We start from the raw sequence: 16,736 nt of genomic DNA on the forward strand, positions 1-16,736 counted from the left end.
GGTGATTAAGCTGGAGTTGGACTTGGAGAAGGAGAAGTCGCGGGCTGTCAGGGCTGAGGCAGCTGCAAATTTGGTGGAGGAGATGGCGAAAAAGCATAAGGAGAGTTACACCCGCACTTATGCCGAAGTGTTGGAGCTGAGGGGGAGGCTTCAAACTACCCATGTGGACTACGCCGATCTTCAGGGCCATTTGGTGGACATTGTTACAGGCGCTTATGAAAACTTGAAGGCTGGTGCACGAAATTGTGATCTCAACGGCGCCAAAAACTTGGTACGCACTTTCATAATCTCAATTCTTTTTCACAACTCCACACAACTAATCAGCAAGTGCACTGGGTCGTCCAAGTAATAAACCTTACATGAGTAAGGGTCGATCCCATGGAGATTGTCGGCTTGAAGCAAGCTATGGTCATCTTGTAAATCTCAGTCAGGTAGATTCAAATTGTTATGATGTTTTGATAATTAAAATATAAATAAAATATAAAATATAAAATAAGATAGAAATACTTATGCAATTCATTGGTGAGAATTTCAGATAAGCGTATGGAGATGCTTGTTACTTCTGAATCTCTGCTTTCCTACTGTCATCATTCAATCATTCATACTCCTTTCCATGGTAAGTTGTATGTTGGGGGATCACCGTTGTCAATGGCTACCGTCCGTCCTCTTAGTGAAAATGGTCCAAGTGCGCTGTCACCGCACGGCTAATCATCTGTCGGTTCTCGATCATGTTGAAATAGGATCCATTGATCCTTTTGCGTCTGTCACTACGCCCAACACTCGCGAGTTTGAAGCTCGTCACAGTCATCCCATCCCAGATCCTACTCGGAATACCACAGACAAGGTTTAGACTTTCCGGATCTCAAGAATGCTGCCAATTGATTCTAGCTTATACCACAAAGACTCTGATCTTTCGGAATGGAGGCTAAGAGATACATGCTCAAGCTATTGCAGATAGAACGGAAGTAGTTGTCAGGAACGCGTTCATAGGTGAGAATGATGATGAGTGTCACGGATCATCACATTCATCAGGTTGAAGTGCGAGTGAATATCTTGGAATAAGAATAAGCTTGAATTGAATAGAAAAATAATAGTACTTTGCATTAATCCATGAAGAACAGTAGAGCTCCACACCTTAATCTATGGAGTGTAAAAACTCCACCGTTGAAAATACATAAGTGAAAATAGTGTTCATTGGCTTCGGCCCCAGAGGGGGAACCAGAATGACCAAGACCTCTAATACAATAGTAAAAAGTCCTATTTATACTAAACTAGTTACTAGGGTTTACAAAGATAAGTAAATGATGCAGAAATCCACTTCCGGGGCCCACTTGGTGTGTGCTTTGGATGAGCATTGAGCTTTACACGTATAGAGACTTCTCTTGGAGTTAAACGCCAGGTTGCAGCCTGTTTGTGGCGTTTAACTCTGGTTTGTAACCTGTTTCTGGCATTTAACTTCAGAATAGGGCAGGAAGTTGGCGTTTGAACGCCAGTTTGCGTCCTCAAAACTCGGGCAAAGTATAGACTATTATATATTGCTGGAAAGCCCTGTATGTCTACTTTCCAACGCAATTCAGAGCGCGCTAATTGGGTTTCTGTATCTCCAGAAAATTCACTTCGAGTGCACGGAGGTCAGAATCTAATAGCATCTGTAGTCCTTTTTCAGCCTCTGAATCAGATTTTTGCTCAGGTCCCTCAATTTCAGCCAGAAAATACCTGAAATCACAGAAAAATACACAAACTCATAGTAAAATCCAGAAATGTGAAATTTGCATAAAAAATAATAAAAACATAGTAAAAACTAACTAAATCATACTAAAAACTACATAAAAATAATGCCAAAAAGCGTATAAATTATCCGCTCATCAAAGGTGCAGGTCCGAGTTCTTGCTCCTAAACTCGACCTGACTCTTTTTAGCCTAGACAATGTGGTGGAAGATGGGAAGATAGTGCCTGCCCCAGATGATGAAGATGATGGGCCTCCTCCTGCACCCCCAGCCAAAGCTTCTGCAGCCACGATTTCTTCAAATCCTTCTGCTGAGGTCGACCATTCCCAACCTGATCCGGATTGTGAAATTCTTAATCATGAGGATGGGAACGTGGACGCCGTCCCTGTGAATATCATTCCTCCTCCTTCTGCCATTGACGCTGCTACTGGGGAAACTTTGCACCCCTTATGATTTATGTGTTTTATCTCCACAGCCCAACTTGTGGGCTTTTGAACTCTATTTTTTGTAACTTTGTTTATGATTTGGTTCCCTTGACTATTAGTTGCTTCTATGCGACTTAGTAGAAGAACAAAAATGTTTTTGAACTCTTGAGGCCCTCTTTCAGGTCACCCTCTGAGTCTTTTTTATGATTGTTGTGTTTCTTTTGATATGTTGATCGTTCCTTTGCAAATTTTGTAGATCTCTGTTGCTCGACCTCTTTTAGATCATTGTTTTATCTGTCTCTTGGTCGGGCGAGATGATCCTTGGGGCTAATATGTTTGACAATTTTTTAGTATTCTGGTAGAACCCTTTTAGTTGGTTTTTGAACAATTTTGATAGCCTTGTTGTGGAGCCATTTCTCTTCGGGTAAAGCTACATTTCTTTGCATGCTTTGGATGGTCGACTTTGTTCGTTTGAAATACCGCTTTCATTGGTCGACTTCTCTTTGTTGGTTCTTCTTGTTGAACCTTCTTAAGTTATTTTTAGTAATGCATTTTTACTCAGACCTCGCCAGGCCTCTTTCTATGGATTACTTTTTATAACTTTGTCTCTTTGATTGGTTTGGTCAGACTTCTTCTTGTCGAATCCTCTTAAGTTATTTTTAGTAATCCATTTTTAGTAAGACCTCGTCAGGCCACTTTTTATGGATTACTTTTTATAACTTTTTGTCGATCGCCTTGCCCGACTTCTGTGTCGGTACTTCTTAAGTTATTTTTAGCAATCCATTTTTAGCCAGGCCTCGTCAGGTGACTTTTTATGGATTACTTTTCATAACTTTGAAGAACTGAAGATTGATGGTTTAGAAGTTATAATAAATACTCGTTGTAAGTATAGTTACTAAACCAAGCAATCAACCTTTCTTACAAAAGTTTTGATTGTCACAAGTAACAAACCCCTTTTTAAAATTGATAACCGAGTATTTAAACCTCGGGTCGTCTTCTCAAGGAATTGCAGGGAGGTATATTCTTATTATTGGTTATGAGTCTTGTAAATTGGGTGTTTTGAAAGTAAGGAAGCAATATGTTGAATGATAATAAGAATAAAATAAATAATTATAAAATAGACTCTTGGCAAGGTATGAAAACTGGAAGTCCTATCCTGGTTATCCTTATCAATTGTAATGAGAATGGAATTTTTCTCCCACTTTGTTAACCTCTAACTATGAAGGTAAGTTAAGTGGATGAATTAATTTTGAATCCTCAACTCCTAGTCTTTCCTTGGGAAAAGTTAGAGTTATTGGAACCTAAATTAATTCTGGAAGAATTCCAATTTTCAATCAACCATGAGTTTGATAACTCAAGCGTCTCCAATGACTCAACCAAAGCCAAAAAGGGAAAAATCTAAATTATTTATATAAATAAAAGAAAGCAATCATAATTCTGAAATACCTCAAATTATATTAAATAAAGAAATCAATTCTAACATGGAGTTCATAAGCCAATTAGGCAACATAACTAATACAAGCATTAAAGCATCTGAAAGTAAAAGAGAAATATAAAATAAAAGGAATATTGAACCTATGACTGAAGATGAGTTGAACTAAACTAATAGAAATCCTAAAATCCTAAATTCTAAGAGAGAGGAGAGAACCTCTCTCTCTAGAAACTACATCTAAAACTAAAAATTATGAATTATGAAAGCATTCTTATGAATGGATGCATTCCCCCACTTTATAGCCTCTAAACTGTGTGTTCTGGGCTGAAAACTGGGTCAAAAACAGCCCAGAAATTGCCCCCAGCAATTTCTGTTACGTTCAGGTCGCGGGAAGGTGACGCGGAGGCGTCGTCCATGCGTCCGCACGGATTGAAGTTCGCAGATGCGACGCGGGCGCGTCATTCACGCGTTTGTGTCACCTAACATCAGAGCAGCTATGATAAATTATATATCAAATCGAAGCCCCGGATGTTAGCTTTCCAACGTAACTAGAACCGCATCATTTGGACTTCTGTAGCTCAAGTTATGACTGTTTGAGTGCAGAGAGGTCAGGTTGGACAACTTTAGCAGTTCCTTCAGTTTCTTGTATTCCTTCCACTTTTGCATGCTTCCTTTCCATCCTCTAAGCCATTCCTGCCCTATAATCTCTGAAAACACTTAACACACATATCAAGGCATCTAATGGTGATAAGAGAGGATTAATATTAGCAATATAAAGGCCAAAGAAGCATGTTTTCAATCATAGCACAAAATCAGGAAGGAAAACATAAAGCATGCGATTAGTATGAATAAATGGGTAAAGAGTTGATAAAAACCACTCAATTAAGCATAAGATAAACCATAAAATAGTGGTTTATTAAACTTCTTGCAGTAATCTATTTTTGTCGCTTTCACCTGGCCGACTTCTTTGTAATCGGGTGACGAGTTTGGTTCTCATCTTGCCGACCTTGTCGTATTCGGGCGGTGAATTCTTACACTCAGATTAATACGTCTTGGTAGATAACCTTTTTATGGAATCTGAAAAACTTTATTCAAGTAGGAAATACAAAATATACAAGAGTATATACATATAAGTGCTTACCCTTCTAAATTGGACAATTTTGTAGACCTTGACTTGGTGCCTCATTAAAAACCCTTTTCAGGAAAAAGAGTGCACCTTGACCTAAGATCTTTATCACTTTCTAACTATAGTACCTTCTCAGGTTACATGCATGCCATGACCTCGGTAGCTCTCGGCCTTCCAGATCGGACACTTTGTAGTAACCTTTTCCCAGTACCTCTACAACTCGGTAAGGTCCTTTCCAGTTAGCTGCTAGCTTCCCTTCTCCTGATCGACCTGTTCCGATGTCATTTCGGATTAAGATGAGATTATTGTTGGCGAAGCTTCGCTGGACTACTCTCTGATTATACCTTGAAGTCATTCGACGCTTTAGCGCTTCCTCTCTAATCCAAACTTTTTCTCGGATTTCTGAAAGTAGGTCGAGCTCTTCTCTTTAATTTTGGGAATTGGTATCTTCATTGTAGAGGATTATCCTAGGGGATCCTTCCTCTATCTCTACTGGGATCATTGCCTCGATTTCGTAAGCAAGTCGGAAGGGTGATTCTCCTGTGGTGGAGTGTGGAGTTGTCCGATATGCCCATAGGACTTGTGGGAGCTCTTTGGCCCAAGCTCCCTTTGCACCCCGTAGTCTTCGTTTTAACCTGGCTAGTATGACTTTGTTGGCAGCTTCTGCCTGTCCATTAGCTTGTGGGTGTTCTACGGATGTGAATTGGTGCTTTATTTTTAAGGCGGCTACCAAGTTTCTAAAACCTGTATCAGTAAATTGAGTGCCATTATCTGTGGTGATGGAGTAAGGGACTCCAAACCTTGTAATAATGTTCCTGTATAAAAATTTCCGTCTTTTTTGGGTGGTGGCATTAGCTAGGGGCTCTGCCTCAATCCATTTCGTAAAATAGTCTACCCCTACAATGAGGTACTTGACTTGTCCTGATCCTTGGGGAAAGGGTCCGAGGAGGTCGACTCCCCATTTTGCGAATGGCCAGGGTGACGTTATGCTGATGAGCTCTTCTGGTGGAGTGATGTGGAAGTTAGCATGCTTCTGACATGGTGGGCATGTCTTGACAAATTCTGCCGCTTCTTTGTGTAAGGTTGGCCAGAAAAATCCATCTCGGAGTACCTTCTTGGAAAGATCTCGTGCCCCCAAGTGGTTGCTGCACATGCCACTGTGTACTTCTTCTAGGACTTCCCTTTTGTTAGAAGTCGGTACGTACTTTAGGAGGGGTATTGAGATCCCTCTCCTATATAAGATGTCACCCATCATAGTATAGTACTGTGATTCTCGTATTAACCTCTTTGTCTCTTTCTTATCCGTGGGGCGTGTTTCTGTCTTGAAGTATTTGATAATGGGGGTCATCCACCCTTGATCCTGACCAGATATGGTTAGAACCTTTTCTTCCTCTGAGATTGATGGGCTTTGTAGTGTTTCCTGGATGAGACTTCTATTATTGCCCCCTGGTTTGGTGCTGGCTAGTTTTGAGAGAACGTCAGCTCAAGCATTCTGTTCCCGGGGTATATGTCGGACCTCATATTCCCTGAGCTGTCCGAGCTGTTCTTTGGTTTTGTCCAGATACTTCTTCATGGTGGGATCTTTAGCTTGGTAATTCCCTTCTATTTGTGAGGTAACTATTTGAGAATCACTGAAGATGGTGAGCTTTTGAACTCCTACCTCCTTAGCCAGCCTCAAACCAGCCAGTAATGTTTCGTATTCGGGTTGATTATTTGAAGCAGGGAATTCAAACTTTAGTGAAAGTTCGATTTGGGTTCCCTGATCGCTTTCTATTATCACACCTGCCCCACTCCCAGTTTTGTTTGAGGATCTGTCCACATAGAGATTCCATTTTGTGGGAGTTCCTGGGGTATCAGTGTACTCAAGATGAAGTCGGCCAGATACTGTGATTTGATTGCTGTCCGAGCTTCATATTGCAAATTGAATTCAGACAACTCGACTGCCCACTACAGTATTCTTCCAGCTAAGTCTGTCTTCTGTATAATGCCTTTCATCGGCTGGCTGGTCCGAACCTTGATAGTGTGTGCTTGAAAGTATGGGCGAAGTCGTCGGAAAGTGAGTCTGAGGGCGTAGGCGAACTTCTCTATTTTTTGATAGTTTAGCTCGGCCCCTTGTAGGGCTTTGCTGATGAAGTAGATGGGTTGTTGCCTGCTTTTGTCCTCTCTAACCAGTGTTGAAGCTATTGCCCAATTTTCTATTGCCAGGTATAGTATGAGTGCTTCTCCCTCCCGTGGCCGGGTAAGAATGGGTGGTTACCCCAGGAAATTTTTGAAATCTTAGAAGGCTTTCTCGCACTCTTCAGTCCATTCAAACCTCTTTCCCTTCCTTAATGTGGCGTAAAAGGGGGGGATCTTATGGCCGAACCGGCTAAGAACCAGGACAGAGCTGCCAATCTTCCGTTGAGCTGTTGTACTTCTTTGACGTTGGTCGAACTTTTCATGTTGAGTATAGCCCGGCATTTATCTGGGTTCGCCTCTATTCCTCTTTGTGTGAGCATGAATCCCAGAAATTTGTCTGCTTCTACCGCGAAGGTACATTTTGCAGGATTAGGTCGCATACCATGCTTTCTGATTGTGTCGAACACTTTTGCGAGGTCGGGCAACAAGGATTCCTCAATTTGTGTTTTTACCAGCATATCATCGATGTAGACTTCCATCAGTTTCTCGATGTGTTCTGCGAAGACTTTGTTTATTAATCTTTGATAGGTAGCTCCTGTGTTCTTGAGTCCGAACGGCATGACGATATAGCAGTAATTTGCTTTGGGAGTTAGGAACGAGGTCTTTTCTTGGTCGGGTGGATACATCGGGATTTGATTGTATCCTGAATAAGCATCCATGAAGGAGAGGTACTTGTATCCCGAAGATGCATCCACTAGAGCGTCTATACTTGGTAGTGAGTAGGGGTCTTTTGGGCAGGCTTTATTGAGGTCGGTGTAGTCAGTGCACATCCGCCACTTTCCATTTGACTTTTTCACCAAGACAACGTTGGCTAGCCATAGTGGGTATTTGACTTCCCTTATGAATCCCGCCTCCAATAAGGCTTGCACTTGCTCTTCCACAACTTGGGACTTTTCCGATACGAGCTTCCTATGCTTCTGCTGCACTGGCCGAGATCCTGGGTATACTGCCAGTTTGTGGCACATTAGTTTGGGATCTATGCCTGGCATGTCTGCGGCCTTCCATGCAAAGAGATCGGTGTTATCCTTTAGGAACTGTATTAGAAACTCCTTCAAGTCTCCTTTCAAGGTTCCCCCTACATTTGTCGTTTTATCACGGGCATCCCTAATTTGGACCTCTTCAGTCTCGCCTTCAGGTTGTGGGCGGAATTCTTCACGAGCTCGAACTCCTCCGAGTTCAATGGTGTTGACTTCCTATCCTTTGAGGTTTCCTTTGAGGTTCAGACTTTCATTGTAATAGCGTCGCGCGATTTTTTGGTCCCCTTTTATCGTGGTGATCCCTTCTGGAGTTGGAAACTTCATGCACATATGTAGAGTTGAAACTACTGCGGCGAGCTGGTTCAACGTTGTCCGACCTATTAGGGAATTGTAGGCTGAGCTCACGTTGACTACTATGTAATCTATATTGAGTGTCCTTGACCGGGTTCCCTTTCCGAAAGTTGTGTGCAGTGAGATATATCCAAGTGGTTGGATTGAAGTGTCTCCCAGCCCAAATAAACTATTCGGATATGATCTGAGCTCTTTTTCTTGTAAGCCGAGTTTGTCAAAGGCGGATTTGAACAAGATATCTGCGGAGCTTCCTTGGTATACTAGTGTCCTGTGAAGATTAGCGTTGACCAACATGATGGTAATGACCATGTGATCATCATGTCCCGGGATAACACCTATTGCATCTTCTTTAGTAAAGGTAATTGTTGGGAGGTCAATTGACCTCTCTTCTTCCCCGACATGATATACTTCTTTAAGGTGTCTTTTGCGAGATGATTTAGAGATCCCTCCTCCTGCGAATCCTCCATTTATCATATGTACATGTCTCTCAGGGGTACGGGGTGATCGTTCGGCCTGTCCGACCTCTTGGTCTCGTCTTCTCTTCCTCGACTCGTCAGTCTTATTGGCTAAGAACATGTCTAGTCTTCCTTCCCGGGCTAGCTTTTCTATGACATCCTTTAGGTCGTAGCACTCGTTGGTGGGGTGTCCGTAGATTCGATGATATTAGCAGTACTCTGTTCGACTTCCCCCTCCTTTTTTGCTTTTAATTGGGCGAGGTGGTGGGATCTTCTCAATGTTGCATATTTCTCGGTAAACATTCACAAGAGATACCCGAAGAGGGGTGTAGTTGTGGTATTTTTTAGGCTTCTTACTGGATTGATCTTTTTTTTTTTGGACTCTTTATCCTTGTCCCGAGAGGGGTAGGAGAATCCAGATTTCGAGGTTTCTCCTAATCGAGAGTTCTCCTCCATATTGATGTAGTTTTCTGCCCTTTCTTATACCTCGTTCAGAGATGTTGGGTACTTTTTTGATATGAAGTGACCAAAAGGTCCTTCTCGTAGGCTATTGATGAGACCCATGATGGCTGCTTCTGTTGGTAAACTTTGTATGTCGAGACATGCTTTGTTGAATCTTTCCATGTAGTTGCGAAGGCTTTCCTAATCTCCTTGCTTGATCCCTAACAGGCTCGGGGCGTGTTTGGCTTTGTCCTCCTGGATGGAGAATCGGGCCAGGAATTTTTTAGCTAGGTCGTTAAAGCTGGTGATGGGTCTAGGAGGCAAACTATCGAACCACTTAATTGTTGTCTTTGCCAGGGTGGTCGGGAAGGCTTTGTATCGAACGGCGTCTGAGGCGTCAGTGAGATACATTCTGCTCCTGAAGTTACTGAGATGATGGCTTGGATCTGAGGTGCCTGATAAACCCATATTTCATGAGTTCTTTTGTGCTTAATTAGAGTGATTTATTCAACTCTTCACCTACTTATTCACATTAATTGCATGGTTTTACTTTCCCTTCCTTATTATGTCATATTGTGAAAAACATGTTTCCTAAGCTTTAAAAAAATTAATTATTTCAATTACCTTTATTTTCATTCGATGCCGTGATTAGTGTGTTGAGTAGCTTCAGGTTTCCTAAGGCTGAATGACTGGTGCACGAAATTGTGATTACACATTCATAATTTGTCACAACCTCGATACAACTAACCAGCAAGTGCACTGGGTCGTCCAAGTAATACCTTACGTGAGTAAGGGTCGAATCCCACGGAGATTGTTGGTATGAAGCAAGCTATGGTCACCTTGAAAATCTCAGTCAGGCAGATATAAAGTGATGAAGATGTTTTCGAATAATAAATAATAGAATAGGGATAGAGATACTTATGTAAATCATTGGTAGAAATTTCAGATAAGCGAATGGAGATGCTTTTTGTTCCTCTGAACCTCTGCTTTCCTGCTATCTTCATCCAATCAGTCTCATTCCTTTCCATGGCTGGCTGTATGCAAGGGCATCACCGTTGTCAGTGGCTACATCCCCTCCTCTCAGTGAAAGATATGCTCACGCACCCTGTCACGGCACGGCTATTCATCTGTCGGTTCTCGATCATGCTGGAATAGGATTCACCCTCCTTTTGCGTCTGTCACTAACGCCCAACAATCGCGAGTTTGAAGCTCGTCACAGTCATTCAATCATTGAATCATACTCAGAATACCACAGACAAGGTTTAGACCTTCCGGATTCTCTTGAATGCCGCCATCATTCTAGCTTACGCCACGAAGATTCTGGTTAGGAGATCTAAGAGATACTCATTCTAGCTTAATTCATGTAGAACAGAAGTGTTTGTCAGGCACACGTTCATAAGGGAGAAGGATGATGAGCGTCACACATAATCATCACCTTCATCACGTTCTTGGGTGCGAATGGATATCTTAGAAGAGAAATAAGAAGAATTGAATAGAAAACAGTAGTACTTTGCATTAATCTTTGAGGAACAGCAGAGCTCCACACCTTAATCTATGGAGTGTAGAAACTCTACCGTTAAAAATACATAAGTGAAGGTCCAGGCATGGCCGAGATGGCCAGCCCCCTAAAACGTGATCAAAGGATCATAAGGTAATCCAAAGATGCCTAATACAATAGTAAAAGGTCCTATTTATAATAAACTAGCTACTAGGGTTTACATGAGTAAGTATTTGATGTATAAATCCACTTCCGGGGCCCACTTGGTGTGTGTTTGGGCTGAGCTTAAGTGTTGCACGTGCAGAGGCCATTTGTGGAGTTGAACGCCAGTTTTTGTGCCAGTTTGGGCGTTCAACTCTGGTTTTGGATCCTTTTCTGGCGCTGGACGCCAGATTTGGGCAGAAGGCTGGCGTTGAACGCCAGTTTACGTCATCAATTCTTGGCCAAAGTATGAACTATTATATATTGCTGGAAAGCCCTGGATGTCTACTTTCCCACGCAATTGGAAGCGCGCCATTTTGAGTTATGTAGCTCCAGAAAATCCTCTTTGAGTACAGGGAGGTCAGAATCCAACAGCATCAGCAGTCCTTCTTCAACCTCTGAATCAGATTTTTGCTCAAGTCCCTCAATTTCAGCCAGAAAATACCTGAAATTACAGAAAAGCACACAAACTCATAGTAAAGTCCAGAAATGTGAATTTAACATAAAAACTAATGAAAACATCCCTAAAAGTAACTAGATCCTACTAAAAACATACTAAAAACAATGCCAAAAAGCGTATAAATTATCCGCTCATCACAACACCAAACTTAAATTGTTGCTTGTCCCCAAGCAACTGAAAATCAAATAGGATAAAAAGAAGAGAATATACTATAAATTCCAAACTATCAATGAAACAGAGCTTCAATCAAATGAGCGGGACTTATAGCTTTTTGCCTCTTGAATAGTTTTGGCATCTCACTTTATCCATTGAAGTTCAGAATGATTGGCATCTATAGGAACTTCAGATTTCGAATAGTGTTATTGACTCTCCTAGTTCAGTATGATGATTCTTGAACATAGCTTCTTTATGAGTCTTGGCCGTGGCCCTAAGCACTTTGTTTTCCAGTATTACCACCGGATACATAAATGCCACAAACACATAATTGGGTGAACCTTTTCAGATTGTGACTCAGCTTTGCTAAAGTCCCCAATTAGAGGTGTCCAGGGTTCTTAAGCACACTCTTCTTTTGCTTTGGACCTTGACTTTAACCGCTCAGTCTCAAGTTTTCACTTGACACCTACACGCCACAAGCACATGGTTAGGGACAGCTTGGTTTAGCCGCTTAGGCCAGGATTTTATTCCTTTAGGCCCTCCTATCCACTGATGCTCAAAGCCTTGGGATCCTTTTTATTTGCCCTTGCCTTTTGGTTTTAAGGGTTATTGGCTTTTTGCTCTTGCCTCTTGGTTTTAAGAACTTTTGGCTTTTTCTGCTTGCTTTTTCTTTTTCTTTCTATTTTTTTTTTCGCCTATTTTTTTTTTCTGCAAGCTTTGTTCTTTGCTGCTTTTTCTTGCTTCAAGAATCATTTTTATGATTTTTCAGATTATCAAATAACATGTCTCCTAGTCATCATTCTTTCAAGAGCCAACATATTTAACATTCTTAAACAACAACTTCAAAAGACATATGCACTGTTCAAGCATACATTCAGAAAACAAGAAGCATTGTCACCACATCAATATAATTAAACTAAGTTCAAGGATAAATTCAAAACTCATGTACTTCTTGTTCTTTTGATTTAAAACATTTTTTTTTAAGAGAGGTGATGGATTCATAGGACATTTATAACTTTAAGACATAGTTACTACTACTAATGATCATGTAATGAAGACACAAACATAGATAAGCACATAACATAGAAAATGAAAAACAGAGAAAGTAAGAACAAGGAATGAGTCCACCTTAGTGATGGTGGCGTTTCCTTCTTGAGGAACCAATGATGTCCTTGAGCTCTTCTATGTCTCTTCCTTGTCTTTGTTGCTCCTCCCTCATTGCTTTTTGATATTCTCTTATTTCATGAAGCATGATGGAGTGCTCTTGATGTTCCACCCTTAGTTGTCCCATATTGGAACTCAATTCTTCTAGGGAGGTGTTGATGTGCTCCCAGTAGTTTTGTGGAGGAAAGTGCATTTGAGGCATTTTCGGAATCTCATGGTGCTGAGCTTCTTGCGCCTCTTGAGCTCCATGACTGGGCTCTCTTGCTTGCTCCATCTTTTTCTTAGTGATGGGCTTGTCCTCTTTAATGAGGATATCTCCCTCTATGTCAATCCCAGCTGAATTGCATAGGTGGCAAATGAGGTGAGGAAAGGCTAACCTTGCCATGGTGGAGGACTTGTCAGCCACCTTGTAGAGTTCTTGAGGTATAATCTCATGAACTTCCACCTCTTCTCCAATCATGATGCTATGGATCATGATGGCCCGGTCTATAGTAACTTCAGACCAGTTGCTAGTGGGAATGATTGAGCATTGAATAAACTCCAACCATCCTCTAGCAATAGGCTTGAGGTCCAATCTTCTTAGTTGAACCGGCTTGCCTTTGGAGTCAATCTTCCATTGAGCTCCTTCTACACATATGTCCATAAGGACTTGGTCCAACCTTTGATCAAAGTTGACTCTCCTTGTGTAGGGGCGTGCGTTCTCTTCCATGTATGGCAAGTTGAACGCCAACCTCACATTTTCCGGACTAAAATCCAAGTATTTCCCCCGAACCATTGTAACATAGTTCTTTGGATCCGGGTTCTTACTTTGATCATGGTTCTTGGTGATCCATGCATTGGCATAGAACTCTTGAACCATTAAGATGCCGACTTGTTGGATGGAGTTTGTTAGAACTTCCCAACCTTTTCTTTGAATTTCATGTCGGATCTCCGGATACTCATTTCTTTTGAGTTTAAAAGGGACCTCAGGGATCACCTTCTTCTTGGCCACAACATCATAGAAGTGGTCTTGATGGGCTTTGGAGATGAACCTTTCTATCTCCCATGACTCGGATGTGGAAGCTTTTATCTTCCCTTTCCCTCTTCTAGAGGATTCTCCGGTCTTAGGTGCCATCAATGGTAATGGAAAAACAAAAAAGCTATGCTTTTACCACACCAAACTTAGAATATTGCTCGCCCTCGAGCAATAAACAAAAGAATAGAAGAAGAAGAAGAAGAAATATGGAGAGGGAGAGGGAGAGGTGGTTTCGGCCAAGGAGAGTGTAGAGGGGTGTGTTGTGTGAATTTGATGAAGAATGGAGGGCTTTATATAGGGAAGGGAGGGGGGGTATTGGTTCGGCCATATGGGTGGGTTTGGGTGGGAAATTGGTTTTGAATTTTGAAGGTAGGTGGAGTTTATGAGGTAGGTTTATGGGGAAGAGTGGGTGGATGTAAGTGGTGAAGGTTTAGTGGGGAAGAGAGATTGAGGTGATTGGTGAGGGGTTTTTAGGGAAGAGTGTTTACGGGGTTGTGTGAAAGAGAGTGGTGAGAAGAGGTGAGTGGAGGTAGGTGGGGATCCTGTGGGGTCCACAGATCCTGAGTGGATCCTGTGGGGTCCACAGATCCTGAGGTGTTCAAGGATTTACATCCCTGCACCCATTAGGCATGTAAAAATTCCTTTGTATCCAACTCTGGGCGTTCAGCGCCAGGTTGGTAGCCATTTTGGGCGTTCAACGCCCATCTGTGTGCCATTTCTGGCGTTGAATGCCAGAACCATGCCTGTTCTGGCGTTCAGCGCCCAGAAGCTGCCCATTTTGGGCGTTCAGCGCCAGAACCATGCTCTGTTCTGGCGCTGAACGCCAGACAGATGCTCCTCCAGGGTGTGATTTTTCTTCTGCTGTTTTTGATTCCGTTTTCAATTTTTATATTTATTTTGTGACTCCACATGATCATGAACCTAAGAAAACATGAAAAACAATAAAAATAAGAATTAGATAAACATTGGGTTGCCTCCCAACAAGCGCTTCTTTAATGTCAATAGCTTGACAGTGGGCTCTCATGGAGCCTCACAGATGTGCAGAGCTTTGTTGAGACTCTCCAACATCAAACTTAGAGTTTGGATATGGGAGTTCAACACCAAACTTAGAGTTTGGTTGTGGCCTCCCAACACCAAACTTAGAGTTTGACTGTGGGGGCTCTGGTTGACTCTGCCTGGAGAGAAGCTTTTCCTGCTTCCTCTCCATGGTTGCAGAGGGAGATCCTTGAGTTTTAAACACAAGGGAGTCCTCATTCCATTGGAGGACTATTTCACCTCTGTCAACATCAATCACAACTCTTGCTATGGCCAGGAAAGGTCTTCCTAGGATGATGGATTCATCCTCTTCCTTTCCAGTATCCAGGACTATGAAATCAGTAGGTATGTAAAGGCCCTCAACCTTTACTAATACATCTTCTACTTGTCCATAAGCCTGTTTTCTTGAGCTGTCTGCCATCTCCAGTGAGATTTTAGCAGCTTGCACCCCATAGATTCCCAGTTTCTCTATTATAGAGAGGGGCATGAGGTTTATTCCTGAACCAAGGTCACACAGAGCCTTAAAGATCATGGTGCCTATGGTGCAGGGTATTATGAACTTTCCAGGATCCTGTCTCTTCTGAGGCAATGTCAGTTGATCCAGATCACTTAGTTCATTGATGAACAAGGGAGGTTCAACTTCCCAAGTATCAATGCCAAATAATTTGGCATTCAGCTTCATGATTGCACCAAGAAACTTGGTAGTTTGCTCTTTAGTAATATCCTCATTCTCTTCAGAAGAGGAATACTCATCAGAGCTCATGAAGGGCATAAGGAGGTTCAATGGAATCTCTATGGTCTCTAGATGAGTCTCAGATTCCTTTGGTTCCTCAGAGGGAAGCTCCTTATTGATCACTGGACGTCCCAGGAGGTCTTCCTCCTTGGGATTCACGTCCTCTCCTCTCCTCACAGGTTCGGCCATGGCACTTATGTCAATGGCCTTGCACTCTCCTTTTGGGTTCTCTTCTGTATTGCTTGGGAGAGTACTAGGAGGGATTTCAGTGATCCTTTTACTCAGCTGGCCCACTTGTGCTTCCAGATTTCTAATGGAAGACCTTGTTTCATTCATGAAACTTACAGTGGCCTTAGATAGATCAGAGACTAGATTTGCTAAATTAGAAGCATTTTGTTCAGAGTTCTCTGTCTGTTGCTGAGTTGATGATGGAAAAGGCTTGCTATTGCTAAACCTGTTTCTTCCACCATTATTAAAGCCTTGTTGGGGCTTTTGATCCTTCCATGAGAAATTTGGATGATTTCTCCATGTTGAGTTATAGGTGTTTCCATAAGGTTCACCTAAGTAATTTACCTCTGCTATTGCAAGGTTCTCAGGATCATAAGCTTCTTCTTCAGAAGAAGCCTCTTGAGTACTGTTGGATGCAGCTTGCATTCCATGCAGACTCTGAGAGATCATATTGACTTGCTGAGTCAATATTTTATTCTGAGCCAATATGGCATTCAGAGTATCAACTTCAAGAACTCCCTTCTTCATAGGCATCCCATTACTCACAGGATTCCTTTCAGAAGTGTACATGAACTGGTTATTAGCAACCATGTCAATGAGTTCTTGAGCTTCTGCAGGCGTTTTCTTTAGGTGAATGGATCCACCTGCAGAGGTGTCCAGTGACATCTTTGATAGCTCAGATAAACCATCATAGAATATATCCAGGATGGTCCATTCTGAAAGCATGTCAGAAGGACACTTTTTGGTCAACTGTTTGTATCTTTCCCAAGCTTCATAGAGGGATTCACCTTCTTTCTGTCTAAAGGTTTGAACATCAGCTCTAAGCTTGCTCAGCTTTTGAGGAGGAAAGTACTTGGCTAAGAAAGCCGTGACCAGCTTATCCCAAGAGTTCATGCTGTCTTTAGGTTGAGAATCCAACCATAATCTAGCTCTGTCTCTTACAGCAAAAGGGAAAAGCATGAGCCTGTAGACTTCAGGATCTACTCCATTAGTCTTAACAGTATCACATATCTGCAAGAATTCAGTTAAGAACTGAAAAGGATCTTCAGATGGAAGTCCATGAAACTTGCAGTTCTGCTGCATCAGAGAAACTAATTGAGGTTTCAGCTCAAAATTGTTTGCTCCAATGGCAGGAAT

General features: G+C 42.0%; 1 non-coding gene across 1 annotated transcript; it reads left to right on the top strand.

Annotated features, from left to right (window-relative positions):
- The first annotated feature begins 16,319 nt into the window (after nucleotides 1-16,319).
- Nucleotides 16,320-16,427, top strand: LOC148544502 (small nucleolar RNA R71). The gene has a single exon (XR_015900398.1). It is a non-coding gene; the product is annotated as a small nucleolar RNA R71 (small nucleolar RNA).
- Nucleotides 16,428-16,736: the final 309 nt, after the last annotated feature.

The sequence above is a fragment of the Arachis ipaensis genome, chromosome B9, assembly GCF_059453495.1.
Source record: "Arachis ipaensis isolate K30076 ecotype BB chromosome B9, ASM5945349v1, whole genome shotgun sequence".
Taxonomy (NCBI): Eukaryota; Viridiplantae; Streptophyta; class Magnoliopsida; order Fabales; family Fabaceae; genus Arachis; species Arachis ipaensis.